This window comes from Vollenhovia emeryi, unplaced genomic scaffold (genome assembly GCF_000949405.1).
Source record: "Vollenhovia emeryi isolate VEMERY1.0 unplaced genomic scaffold, V.emery_V1.0 DF939236.1, whole genome shotgun sequence".
Lineage (NCBI taxonomy): Eukaryota > Metazoa > Arthropoda > Insecta > Hymenoptera > Formicidae > Vollenhovia > Vollenhovia emeryi.
In genome coordinates, this window is record NW_011967130.1 from 547,659 (window position 1) to 560,223 (window position 12,565).

Genomic DNA, 12,565 nt, shown 5'->3' on the forward strand with positions numbered 1-12,565 from the left:
GAGCGACGGCTAAAACCTCTTCAAGGTCACTCAGGAGGGCGACCTTGACAACATATGTCAAGGTCAAGGTCAACGGGGCTGGCTCCCTTCATCGATATATTTACCCAATGCATTTGCATAGTTTTATTTAAATAAAGTTTAATATAAATAATACGTATTCGGAACTTCTAAGGATATACGCAGTTGTATAAAAATCTATCTGATAGCTACGAAGAGTTTTCTTGCCGCAGATTGCGATATAGACGTTAAATAACAACTTAATTGTTCATTGGAAATAAAAAGTAACACACGTCATTCGTGAATTATTCAGTTAATTCTACAATCCCTCTCTTTGTGTCATTGTCATCTGCGCAGTAATTAAACAGTTCCGTGTCACACCTGTTTCAAGTACATCTATATATTAGTCATGCAACCAGTTCGGAGTTAACATGTACGATAAACATTTATTTATCAGCGGTTCACCGTATACGGTTAATGTCAGTGGAGATTCCAATGACGTTCGTTTGAGTGAAACAAATAGCTGATGTCTATTGTATATTTCCATTTACAACGCGAAGTGCGTTTGGTCGCTAGATATACGGCTGCAAAATGACGAAAATAAATTGAAGCTATATAAAATTTGCACGGACCATGTATTCTAAACCATCCAGAATCGAGATCCTCACATTGATTGTAAACAAATCAATCGTGGACGGTTGCAGTTTATTGTGTCGCACGCCTCGAAATGTTTTTGCCTGCACCTGTACACGGTCATAATTATATGAGCACCTGCGGCACATGTATTGCGAAAATATTCATGTCAATATATTATCAGGCCTAGTTGTTATCTCATTTCAAGCAAGGTTGAATCGATTATCGCGATTAGCATTAATCGCTTCTCCCGCTTTTTGCCGTACTCGCCGAAACCTCGCTGGAACTGGAATATAAATTTCTCACGCGTGCTCGGAGCAATTTCATCGAAGCTATTCGACGAACAGTGCCGATTGACATTTTCATTCGGTGGCGCGCGAATAGAATGACATCGCCGTTTTCGCATGCGTCCCATAAATGATAAAAAGATGTAACGTTATGCATTAATCAAAATGTTAAATGACACCGGTATCGCCGGGCGCGCTTTAAATGGAGGCCGCGCGATAAATCAGATCACGTCTTTTTTGCGCCGACAAGCTATTGTGCGTTTATTCATTTCCTGAATGTCCGTCCCGGATATTTTGGTAGAGAGCAACACTCAACGCAGTCTCCGGAACACACGCAGCACACAATTTATTTTTGCGAGACGACGTTTTAATAATGAAAACGTAATGCGTGACATTTAGCAAGCTGAACTTTGAGTTTAACGAGGACTTAACGGCGGAGAGGGGAAGCTAGCGAACACGGCCGCATATATTATCAAGCATTATCTATTATAAATTTCAAGCACTGTTACAGAAGTAATGTAGTATTTTCTTTTTGTATTCATGCAACGAGCTCGTTAAATATATTTATAATTCATTTATAAGGACGTTGTAAATGTAAAATTTCACAATTTTTGAATATTATTTCTCATACAACTTAAGATATCTTTGTATACATGTATGTTAACATACACCGTATTTGAGGTTTCTTAACTATTTGATAAGATGCTTATTTTTGAAATTGCACAGCATAAAAAAGTGATTTAAAAGTAAACCAATAAAAGTTATAATTAAAAATTTTCTAGTCAATTATATAATAAGAAGTTCAAGGCTTAAGATATCTAGGCTAATCTAAAAGGGATCTTTGTGGAAGTAAGGCACTATCTCTGATTCTTACGGATTACGATTCAGCTTTACGAGCCGGCAGCTTATGCCTAGTCCATTCAATATACGCTCGAAGGACAAGGACGTATCTCTGGAACGGCCATAATTTATTGACTGCGGCGGATAGAACGCGATCTACCTATCTCAGTCCGCGTAGATCCGTTCAAAGCCTGCACCGACGTAGATCAACGACGATACTCGCGAGAGGCTGAAAACTAATCAGGATCGAAGGTAACGGATGAGGAAACCTCGCTACGGCAGATTGTCTCAAATGACGTATGGTACCGTCGGGGACATCACTCAAGACACTTTCCGATACCTATCTGGATGCGCGCCGTGATGTTGTAACGCTGTCGCCGTCATCGTCTGAGACACCATCGTCGCAGCGCACCTTATTTTCGTTCAATTTAATGCCGTCAATATGTCGCTTCCCATTCTGCTTTTATTTCCGGGACCAACGAGTCGTGATTTTAGCGCGGCCAAGTGTCCCCGAAATCAGCGCGCCGGGATTCCGTTTCCTTCGAATCCACTATGCTGGCGATGCCTTCCGGATGGCTGGAAATCCCCAAGTTCGGGGGTTAATGAACCCCTTATGAAACTTTGTGTAAATCTGGTTAATAATTCCAATTAATAATCAGAAATGTCTTGGATAGCACTCTTGCAGAGGGTATGTAATTGAGTATGTACTTGCAAGTCGTTTACAGAGCATTACACTCCATCAATTAAGCTTGATTTCTACGAGAAACTTGGTTCTAAGTGCTCGGAACTTCACCCTCGCGTGTTGGCACGTGAAATCATTTCTCCTCGGGACTCGGCCCTTATCCCGAATCGCTACCTGGACCAATGCCGGCCCTTTCGTCGCGGTGTCCTTTAAACTTTTCTCCGCTTCGGTTCTCCTCGGCGTTCACCTCGCATCGATTTCCCTCGTTCACGCCTCGACGCGTTTCGTTCATCCCCGGGATGCCACCTACCCGCTCCATCTCACTCACAGTTGAAGAGCCACACGAGTCGCGAGTTGCAAAATGTTACGGCTCGCGCACACTCCCCTCCCAATGGAAAACTTGAAAAATGGTCCTGCTTATACTGCGGAACTTTTCAAGTAGGTTACACCGTTTGCCTATGTCGACGCGATCGCGGCGCAACGCTGCGAGCAATGTTTTCTCTCGCGCTTTCGTACAGCTAAATAAGCTGATAATTATTTATGACGGTTTCTCCACGCGCGTGGTTAAACGGTTGCGATGAATAGTTTCCGTAACTTGTCCTGTCGACCTCACGTGACTCCTTTAGAACTTTGTCTCGAAGTTTGTGCCTCAAGAGCTGATGCTTTACTGTAATTAACTCGACAACTAATTACTCAGTTCGCGGTAAACATATATTGCATTATAAAATATATATCTGCATAGAAATTGTAAATTCTGGGACGAAAAGTAAATGATTCTAATCACACTTCAAGTACGACAGAACAGTTGTTAATCTGCATTATTGTATCTAATGTAATTCGGTACAGAGATATATGTATTATAACAGTATTAATAATACCTCACATATCTCACATTTGATAAGAGCTTGACTTGATGACTCTTGATTACGCGTTCTACTAAATCATGTTTTGCACACTGTGTTTTGCGAACAAAGTTCATTAAATCATGTGTTTGGCAAATTCTGCTTCGCGAACAAAGTTTATTATGAAGTATATGTATAATAATTACAATTCAAAATATTATATAATTATTGTATTTATCAATGGATAAATAATTCTCGTGACGATATGGTTTTGTTTATTAATATTCAATTATTATTAATGTTCAATTATCTTTTTAGGAAATTAATTGCAACAATGTTTTATCAGTTGTAAACATTGCCGTTATTTTTTGTATTATATTTAGCCGTTGATGAAAATCTAATTACAACAATCTTATCGTGTTTCTCTCTCTCTCTCTCTCTCTCTCTCTCTCTCTCTCTCTCTGTTGAAATTGGGAATAAAAATGTCTTCGGCATTCCGGATTCTAATCTTCGCACGTCATAACTCGTGATAAACGTTCGTTCCTCTCCTCTGCTTTGAGTGCTAACACAATCGTTTTTCGGCGACAGCGTTTCCGCTATACGGTCGCCAGGACCTTGCGAACTCGCACATTTCATCCTGTCGCCTGCCAACAACGCACAAATAAGTGCTACCATTATAGAAAAAGCCATTCGCGAGTATTCCCCTCTCAAGGAGTCGTGCCTAAAGTTGGGCTCAATAAGGGACGAAAGGACTTTATTGTGTTGATCACATTTGAATTTCGACAGAAAAGTTTTTAATTTTTGTGTTATTATGGCTCACGTAATTAAATACGTAATTAAATACGGAGAGATAGCAGTATCAATAGCACATATCTTATCGTTTGATAAAAGCAAAATCTTATTGACTTATAGATTGTTGATTATATGAACATATGATTAATCAATTGTATATCTGTTACATCGCGTTTTGCGTTTTGTGAGTAAAGTTCATTATAAAAAATAATAAATCCAACAGTTATATAATCATTGTGTTTATCGATGGATATCAATATTTTCGATTTATCAATATTTATCGCAATACTGTTTAAATGAAAGAATAAAAGGCGAAAACTTCTGCCCTCTAAAAATTCTTAATCAAAACATTAATTACATTGAATTAAAAAGTAAAAAATTCAAATTATTGTGTATTAAAACGTACACCCGATATATCAAGTAATTTGTTAGAACGCGCATCTTTTTTGTAGAGTGTGCAATATGGTAACGCAACTGATGTGATGTTTCAAGCGAACAGGATTTCGTACTTAAAATAAACAGCACTGTCTTAAATTGGCGGTACATTATACGCTTTCATGTAAAATTCGCAACATAACGTTCAAGGGAAGGAAACGTTCCATTTCCTAGCGCAAAGAGCTCAAAATATTCTACCGCACACACGCACACACACACATACATAAACTCTTGTTCTTGTTTATAGTTTATATATTCACAATAATATATGCATACACGCGACGCTGTTGCTAGACCGTTACTTTCCACCAACGCTTTCGCTATAATAGAGAAGATAAACAACAGCTTTATATTCTTCATCAATATTTTACGCTTCTTATGAACTTCGAACAGAATTTTACACTAGTTTTTAATTGATATATACATTTAACGTTTAGCAATTACTATTAATTAAACAAACGTATCGTTTATTTGACGTGATGATTCCTTTTAGATAAATAAACGAGTAAATATATTAAATAAATAATTAATAATCATGTTTCTCTTATAATAGGTGTGTACTATTAAACACATTTATATCTATAAACTAACGTTGCAGATATTTGATTTCCATTATAAAATATTGTTAAAATTACTAAATTTGATAATCAAACATATTACTTTTTGTTTACTTGCACGTATCAGTAGTTTCAATTTCGCAAACATAGAAGAAAAATGTAACATAGTTATAGATGCATACTATTCCAAAATAAAAATATACATTGCTAATTTCGATTCAGATCGCTGTTGCATAAAAATTTTATTAAGTTATAACCGAACATGGCTCGAAAAATAGCTATCTTCACTTGTCTCCGTATGTTACATCAACTTCGTGTTTTCGTTTTATTATTCGTAAGATCATTCGTGCGTTACATTATTTTTCTATTTTGCGTCATAACGATATAATGTTAAATAATAAGAACGCTGGAACTTTACGGGAATAAAGCACCGCCGTAACCGCACCGCCACCGGATGACGCGTCGCACAGATTCTCGCGAGATTGTTCGAACGTGGATTGCGTCTCATAGAATCGGGACAACTTTGTACGGCAGCGTCGCGCCATTATCCCTACGACGAAGTATTGTTACAAAGTACGGTTATCACGTTTAACGTCGCACAGCAGCGACGTGTTTCTCGTAGCGTTACTTATGTGATGTCGCGCCGAGTATAAGAAGGCAGTATCTTATTACATCTACGTGGGCGATGTAAGAGGGCGAGGTGTGTCTTTGTACTTCCTCCGCTCCTCCTTGGCGTAATCTCCATGCAAACGTCTAACAATATTGTCGCCGCTATATCAAATCTTACGCATATGTCACGCATTCGCACGTGGCTGTGCGCGTTGCGACGATATAAGAATTAAAAATTTTCCAAGAGGAATAATTGTAAATGTTCAAAAAAGAACAGAAATAAGATTTGAGCTTATACATTGTTTATGCATTTATGAATTAAATTATGCAAAAAATACCATGACTAAAAAACTATGTACAGCTAATAGTTGTTTCAATTTTACTCATCGTAATATAAATCTTCTCTTTTTTCTTATTTTCATTCTTATTTTTTTATCTTTCTCCATCTCCAGCCTTGTTGGTTTCACATGATTTTCTGATATGGTCTATATTCTCGCATTATATTCCGTTTCAACTTTGTATCTTTTGTTGCTTGTCTCACTTTATATTGCGCCAGGTTAGCGTGACTCACGATATAAAAGTTAACTAGTTGCAATAAATCTGAGGAAACGTTACGATAGATTTTTCCTGGTTTGCACCCTCATGTGATTATTCTCACACGTCGTGGTCAATATGCTCGCGTTACGGACAACTTTGGCGACGTTCTCAAGTCGGAGGATAATCCTCGAAACTTTTATCGGATTATTGTCGAGGAGCCATCTGTTTCAACGTGAGAAAGTGTTTCGCTCAAGGAGTGGAGTTCTATTTAATCCGATCCCATTGGCAGAAGGAGATGCCATTTATAATTGTCCTTAGATTTTACTTTTGATGTGACAGACACATGACATTTATTTGATCCTACTATGTAAAGGTAGATCATTAGGATGTTGCTGACTTTATTCATTAATAATAATTATAATCTGGTACTCATAATTGAAATATTGAAGTAAATTTAAAATAACGTGCATGTACATATGCACTCTACGTGATCATGCGTATCATTAATGATTTTTGGGGCGATCGGATCACAATCCGATCACTACGCTAATTTAAACGCAATATGTGGCTTGCGATAGCGCTCAGCAATCACAAGCACTAATACCACTTGCTGCCGCAACGCGGTAACCGCATATTAAGTTTTCTCGCAATTAAAAATCATCCCGTCATAGTGCAAGAGTCGAGCCTACGAAATATTAATTCGTCAGGAATAACGATAACACAAGGAGAAAAAAAGGTGTCAAAAAGGATTTTATTAATTCTAGAAGTTTTTGTGTTGATTTTCGTGGATTTTTTTACAGTCTCTGCATTAATGTTCTATAACCCTTGTATTATTGTTATCCGTGATACTTGGCGGGCTCCGCCTCTTATACTATGGCGCGCTGGTTGATTTTTTATTATTACATATTATTTATTATTACATTATTATATTGGGATCATACTCAGATCAAATCAAATCATTAGGCCGTTTTTCCTTGCAACTTTTTAAAAGTAAGATCCTTCTCACTGTTGACAGTGAAACGAAAATTTATAGGCGCGATCAATTTACATTATATTGTTCGATTCATTCGGTCATACGTGTAGTTAAAAACGTAGAGGCAATATTGAAAGCAATTTAACGTTTGTCCAATGATATTTATTATTACGTAGGGTAAATAATAATTATAAGAAACTAGCGTTGCAATGAATATTATAAAATTACATACATTGGGATTATTTCACTTATCATGTATTTTTCAGTTTGATCGTTGTCTTATACCGAAGCTTTGTCAATTTTTACGCGTATTGGTCACATTGAGTCTCACAAAATTAATATCGGTATATGTATATGTATATCAATAGTTTATAATCTCCTTGACTGACAATAAGTGTCATTATTATCCCCGAATCTTATCTACAGACAATTTACTTTACTATATCTTACTTCCTTATTTTTCATTTAAAGTTATGCAAAACTCATAATTTCAGGACAATATTCAGCGTACGATCCCTTTCGCTAAAAGGATTTCAAGCAATCCCAATTGCTTGAACGCGTTCTTCCTGCTCGCGCGTAATTGAATGGATATTAATAAGTAGTCTCTAGTCGGGGGCCGGAGGGGCGAAACGTAAATGAACCTGGCAAAGATATATGTCACGGATCTTAGAGTATTATGGGAAAGCGCTTGTCTTTCTGATCGCAGTACTGGTTATATTAGAACGTAAGGTAGTGAAGATTCGCCATTGAAACTATGCCATGCTCCGGAAAGTAATAGCTCTTCTCTCTTCTTCTTCCATTACTAATTTTCTGTTATTGTTCCCCTTTCGCAGCAAACGTATTCTCCGTTTCTCTGTTGGAGAATAATGGGCATGAAAGCTGCTGGAATAATTAATACCGGCAATTGGATGGAAGATCAACTGGTAAATTGTTTACGAGAAATAAGGGTCCTAAAGGAATTAGTATATTATAACTGAAAATGTTATACCCCTCCCCTATACTTAACATCCAAAGCCGTTGAGAGTAATTGTGACATTAAAATGTGAATATTGCTACGAAATATTTGTAACGTAATCTATCAATATAAACATATTTTCCAATAATAAATCTTTGGCTTAAAAGCGCATTAGCTACACAGATAATTAGTCATAAAATAATTAATGCTTAACAATTACTAATTTAGCAAATAGATGGGACTTTCGTATTATTGTGAAATGGTTTTGTTTGTAGGGGAAAAATTTTAGGCTCTAAGAACGAGAAAATGATTTTTCTCTTAATAATTTTGCATTATGAACACGCTACGATTAAATTACGATAAATCTTTAATTTCGCGATACCCCGTAATTGTGGTACATGACACTTGGGGTCCTTTATTATTACGCGCAGGAAGAAAATTTTCTATAATCCGAAATGGGCTTTTTGTTCTATGAATCGAGTCCTTTCGAAACCCTTTCGTGCTGAACTTGTCCACGGCTCTTGCGCGATTATTCTATTCCGTGGCATTTCCACGTTCTGTGAAATCTCGAAAGCTGCATTCGAAAAGGGACGGGAAAACAAATTGTATGGAAAGATGAAACAGTCTTAATGGACTCTTAGAAAGGCAGCAGAGTTACGCGGAAGAAGGAAAGGTGGGTTAAGTAAAACGCTGTTGGAGCGTCGGACGATGGTGCTGGTGAGTGCGCCTCATAGAACTCTCTCTCTCTCTCTCTCTCTCTCTCTCTCTCTCTCTCTCTCCCCCCTCTCTCTCTTTCTCTGTTGTGCAAAATATTATTCAAAGCAATGGTGAAAGGACGACGGAGCGTGCAAGAGGTAACAACGAATCGGGCGAAAGGAATAAGGGTGAGACGTAGAGGTAGCAAGAATATATCCGCGCGGCCACCGTTTCCACCCCTGTTACGACCCTCGCCACGCTAGGCAGGCGGGAGTTGTCTATCCCGTCGCTAACTTCATTTAAGTTTTGATCCTTTTACAGGGTACTCCATGCTAACTTTCCATATCGAGCATTGAAGGAGACACTTTAAAATCTCGAATGGAAAGGACTATTGAACCCAAGGTAAGGCGTGGCCGCTACATTGCCGATTGCGGTGTTTTCTGGACAGAGATTGTTAGAGGGGAGAGAAAAATAAAAAGTAAAAGAAAAGAGAAACAGAGAGAAATACCGAGAGGGAGAAACAGAGATGCACTGCGTTCGAACGAAAGGGAGTGAAAGATTATGCGATAAAGGGGCCGAAGAAGTGGGTGGTAGCGCTCTGTTCGCGACCTACAAGCAGGGAAGAAACATGTTATTGCATTGAGTCACTGGAAACGAGGCGCAGTTCACCAGATTAAACATCGCGCTAAAATGCAGATACAAATTCCCCACCGAGAACTGTGACCTCATTCTTCTTTTTCATTCTTCCGCATCCGCGTCCGTCGCGTTGTCTCGTCCTTCCCTCGCCGGCAGTTATTCTTTTGCCGCTCTTCTCCCCTTCCTTTTCTTTCTTCGTCATTCGACCTTCTCCTTCGTCTCCTTCCGTTCTCTTTGTTATCTGCTAGTCCAATGCTTATTTGTACTTTACCATTAACCGTCGTGAGTCGTGTGCTCTGCCATTCCCCGTCGTTAAATCCCTTGCAAAACAGTAGCTTCAGCCCTTTTATCTTGCCAGACAGCCACGCGTTTCTTCTTCGTCATTGTTACGCATCATCCGGGATACTGAACGTCACTACATTTTATCTGTGGCGGGACCACGCGAAGTATGGCTGACTGCATTAAGCGCTTTCACCAGCACTTGCATCTGATTGGCAAGCCTTTTGTTATTGCTTTAAAACCATAAAGGCATTGTATTGTACTTGCAAAGACAATTTGAAAAAATCCGCGTTTATTCTAAAGCAATCGTAGAATTTTAGATTTAATCGTGCCACCATAATTATATCCTTTTATGTAATAATATACATGTAATTTAGACACAAATAAACAACGAAAAACGGAATTTAAAGATGGAATAAAAAGTTGACTTTGTTGAAACAATCTATCATCTTATCTGTGTGAAAAGTAAGGATTGATTTTACGATAAAGAATAAGTTTAATATATCTTGTATCAGATTTAATATTAATTACTACTAATTAATATTAACGCTACTACATATAACTGGGTTTTTATATTAATAAATAATTACCTTGTGATTATGCGTACCATGTGATTATGGTTGAAAATATTCTTCTCGAGATATATCAATTTTGCTTTATGACAGCTTATTACAATACACTTGGGGCGCTTTCTGAGGATTCCGCTATAAAATAACGGAAGCCTAAGATGGGACAGTGTATCTTGTACGATACGTCGAACAGGCTTTAGAACTTGGTTGCAGTTCGCACGAAGTTGCGGGCTGCGCGTTATCGGATACATCACATATCGAAGGTTCCAACGTTACTGATATCGATTAAGCCATTGTTCTAAAGATCCTGAGAAGCTTCTAGGACGTGCTCAAGGCGTTGGAAGTGGAGAGTTAGAGAGGAAGGGAGAAGGGAAGAGAAACGAGACGAATTTTCGTCCATAAAAGAAGGAAATCTCTTATCGTTTTTCGTGTCCACGGCGTACACACAGAGATGTGCATGTACACGCCTTCGGGGATCCTTTTGTGCCCGCGCTACATTATAGGAACTGGTGCATTAGACAGAGTAATACGGCTGGAGGAATTCCAATTGCAGCACGGCCACGTCGTTCGGTTTAACGATTTCGTCGGACTTGAGAGAATACGGAGTGCCGTACAGAGAAGAGGAGTGGGCTTGTGTATGGACTGCTCCGTTGACATGTTTAAAGACCGTCATACATCTCACGACTACAGAGAATTGTACGTTGCCTTGGGCCACGTGCAAATGTATCAATATTCATCCCGACGATTTGACTGCCGTAAAATACTACGGTAGGACGCGACGGAGAATTGTAATGTGGTGTGGAAGCACATGATCGTTATCACCATATGAGTATAATATACCGCTCGTATTGAGTGTATTCTCACGTTGCAATTTCTATTATCCGAGTTTAAACGTGAATTAGAGGATATATTGTATGTTACGTTAAAAAGAGATAACTGTTTAAACAAATTAAAATTTGCAATATCGATATGTAATGTCAATATTCTTGTGGGAATGTTTAGGGATTGGTTTATACAAAAACATAAAACGCGTTTGATTAATAATTATACGATGTGTATGCAATAAGATGTAAAATTTGTATGAAGAAGAAAAGAAAAGAAAAAAAAGAAAAACTAGAATAATTATAATTTCATAAATACAAATGTTCGCCTTTTTGCTAGGACTTCCGATTTTAATTCTTTTCGAAAAATGATATATGGGTACTGACGTTGATTAATTATTATCGTTCCTGATGTAACAATCACTGTACAGTTGTTTTTATAATTCGATTTATAAAAATGCATAAAATCAATTATTCCATATTTAATAGCACGAACAGGGTAGTTCATTACTTGATTTAGGTGAGACGCCCAAGAAAGAATATATCTGTAGACGTAAATGTAAAGGTCAGTAGATCAATACTTACTTTGTTCTAAGATATTCAGAAACTGTTAAGAAATTTTATTACAAGCGATATTTATTAATTTAAGCCTAAACTCTTCTCTTTAAATTATACAAACTATTTGATTAATATGTAATTTCTTTTGATTCAAAGTTCATCGTCAGCTGATACGAAGGTTGAAAATGTCAATATGTTACATGAATTTTTTATTGAGATTGGACTATTAAATGGCCGAGAAAAAGATTTACGCATATTTTATCTTAATAACTATTAATCCCTTTATCTTAACGCACATTATTATCTGTGTTGCTCATAGGAATTGTGAGCATAAATAGAATAAATGTTGATATCAAAGATTAAATTGATTTTTAATGATAAAAATAATCAATAATCTAAGGCCAATATTTTTACGAGCTAGAACCGATTTATTACCAACTTTCTATAAATTATAAAATTGTCACAATAACTATAGCCTAGAGAGACGCAACTAACTAAAAATTAGATTATAAATAATGACGAATAAATAAATAAATAAATTTTCAACGAATAAAAATAATAATATAAATGACGTATAAATTGTCAACGAATAAAATTACAAAGTATAAATAAAGACGGACGTTTCGACTATACTTACATTAGTTATCCTCAGCGATAATATGATTTTTAATATTTCTTTGTTTAGATCTAAAAAGTTTCGATTCAGCTTGAGTGAGATGATAAAGTTCAACAAGTCGATTATAAAACGGCTTATGACGGGAACGAGTTAAAAGGAGAGTCATTGTAAGTGCTTCGTCATTTGTTGAGTGTAAGCGAGTGCTTAGTGAGAAAATATTAGTTTGCAACAAAATAACCCAATAACTCTAT

At 37.2% G+C, this 12,565-nt stretch overlaps 1 protein-coding gene across 2 annotated transcripts in view; it reads left to right on the plus strand.

Moving 5' to 3' along the window:
* The first annotated feature begins 12,488 nt into the window (after nt 1-12,488).
* The window catches only part of LOC105560222 (cytochrome P450 4C1-like), a 10,023-nt gene continuing 9,946 nt past the window's right edge, over nt 12,489-12,565 (plus strand). The window contains exon 1 of one of the 2 annotated variants that reach the window (XM_012009145.1): nt 12,489-12,506. The gene's annotated coding sequence lies outside the window, so the exon portion shown is untranslated. The remainder of the gene's footprint in view (nt 12,507-12,565) is intronic. The other variant, XM_012009143.1, reaches the window with a different exon arrangement.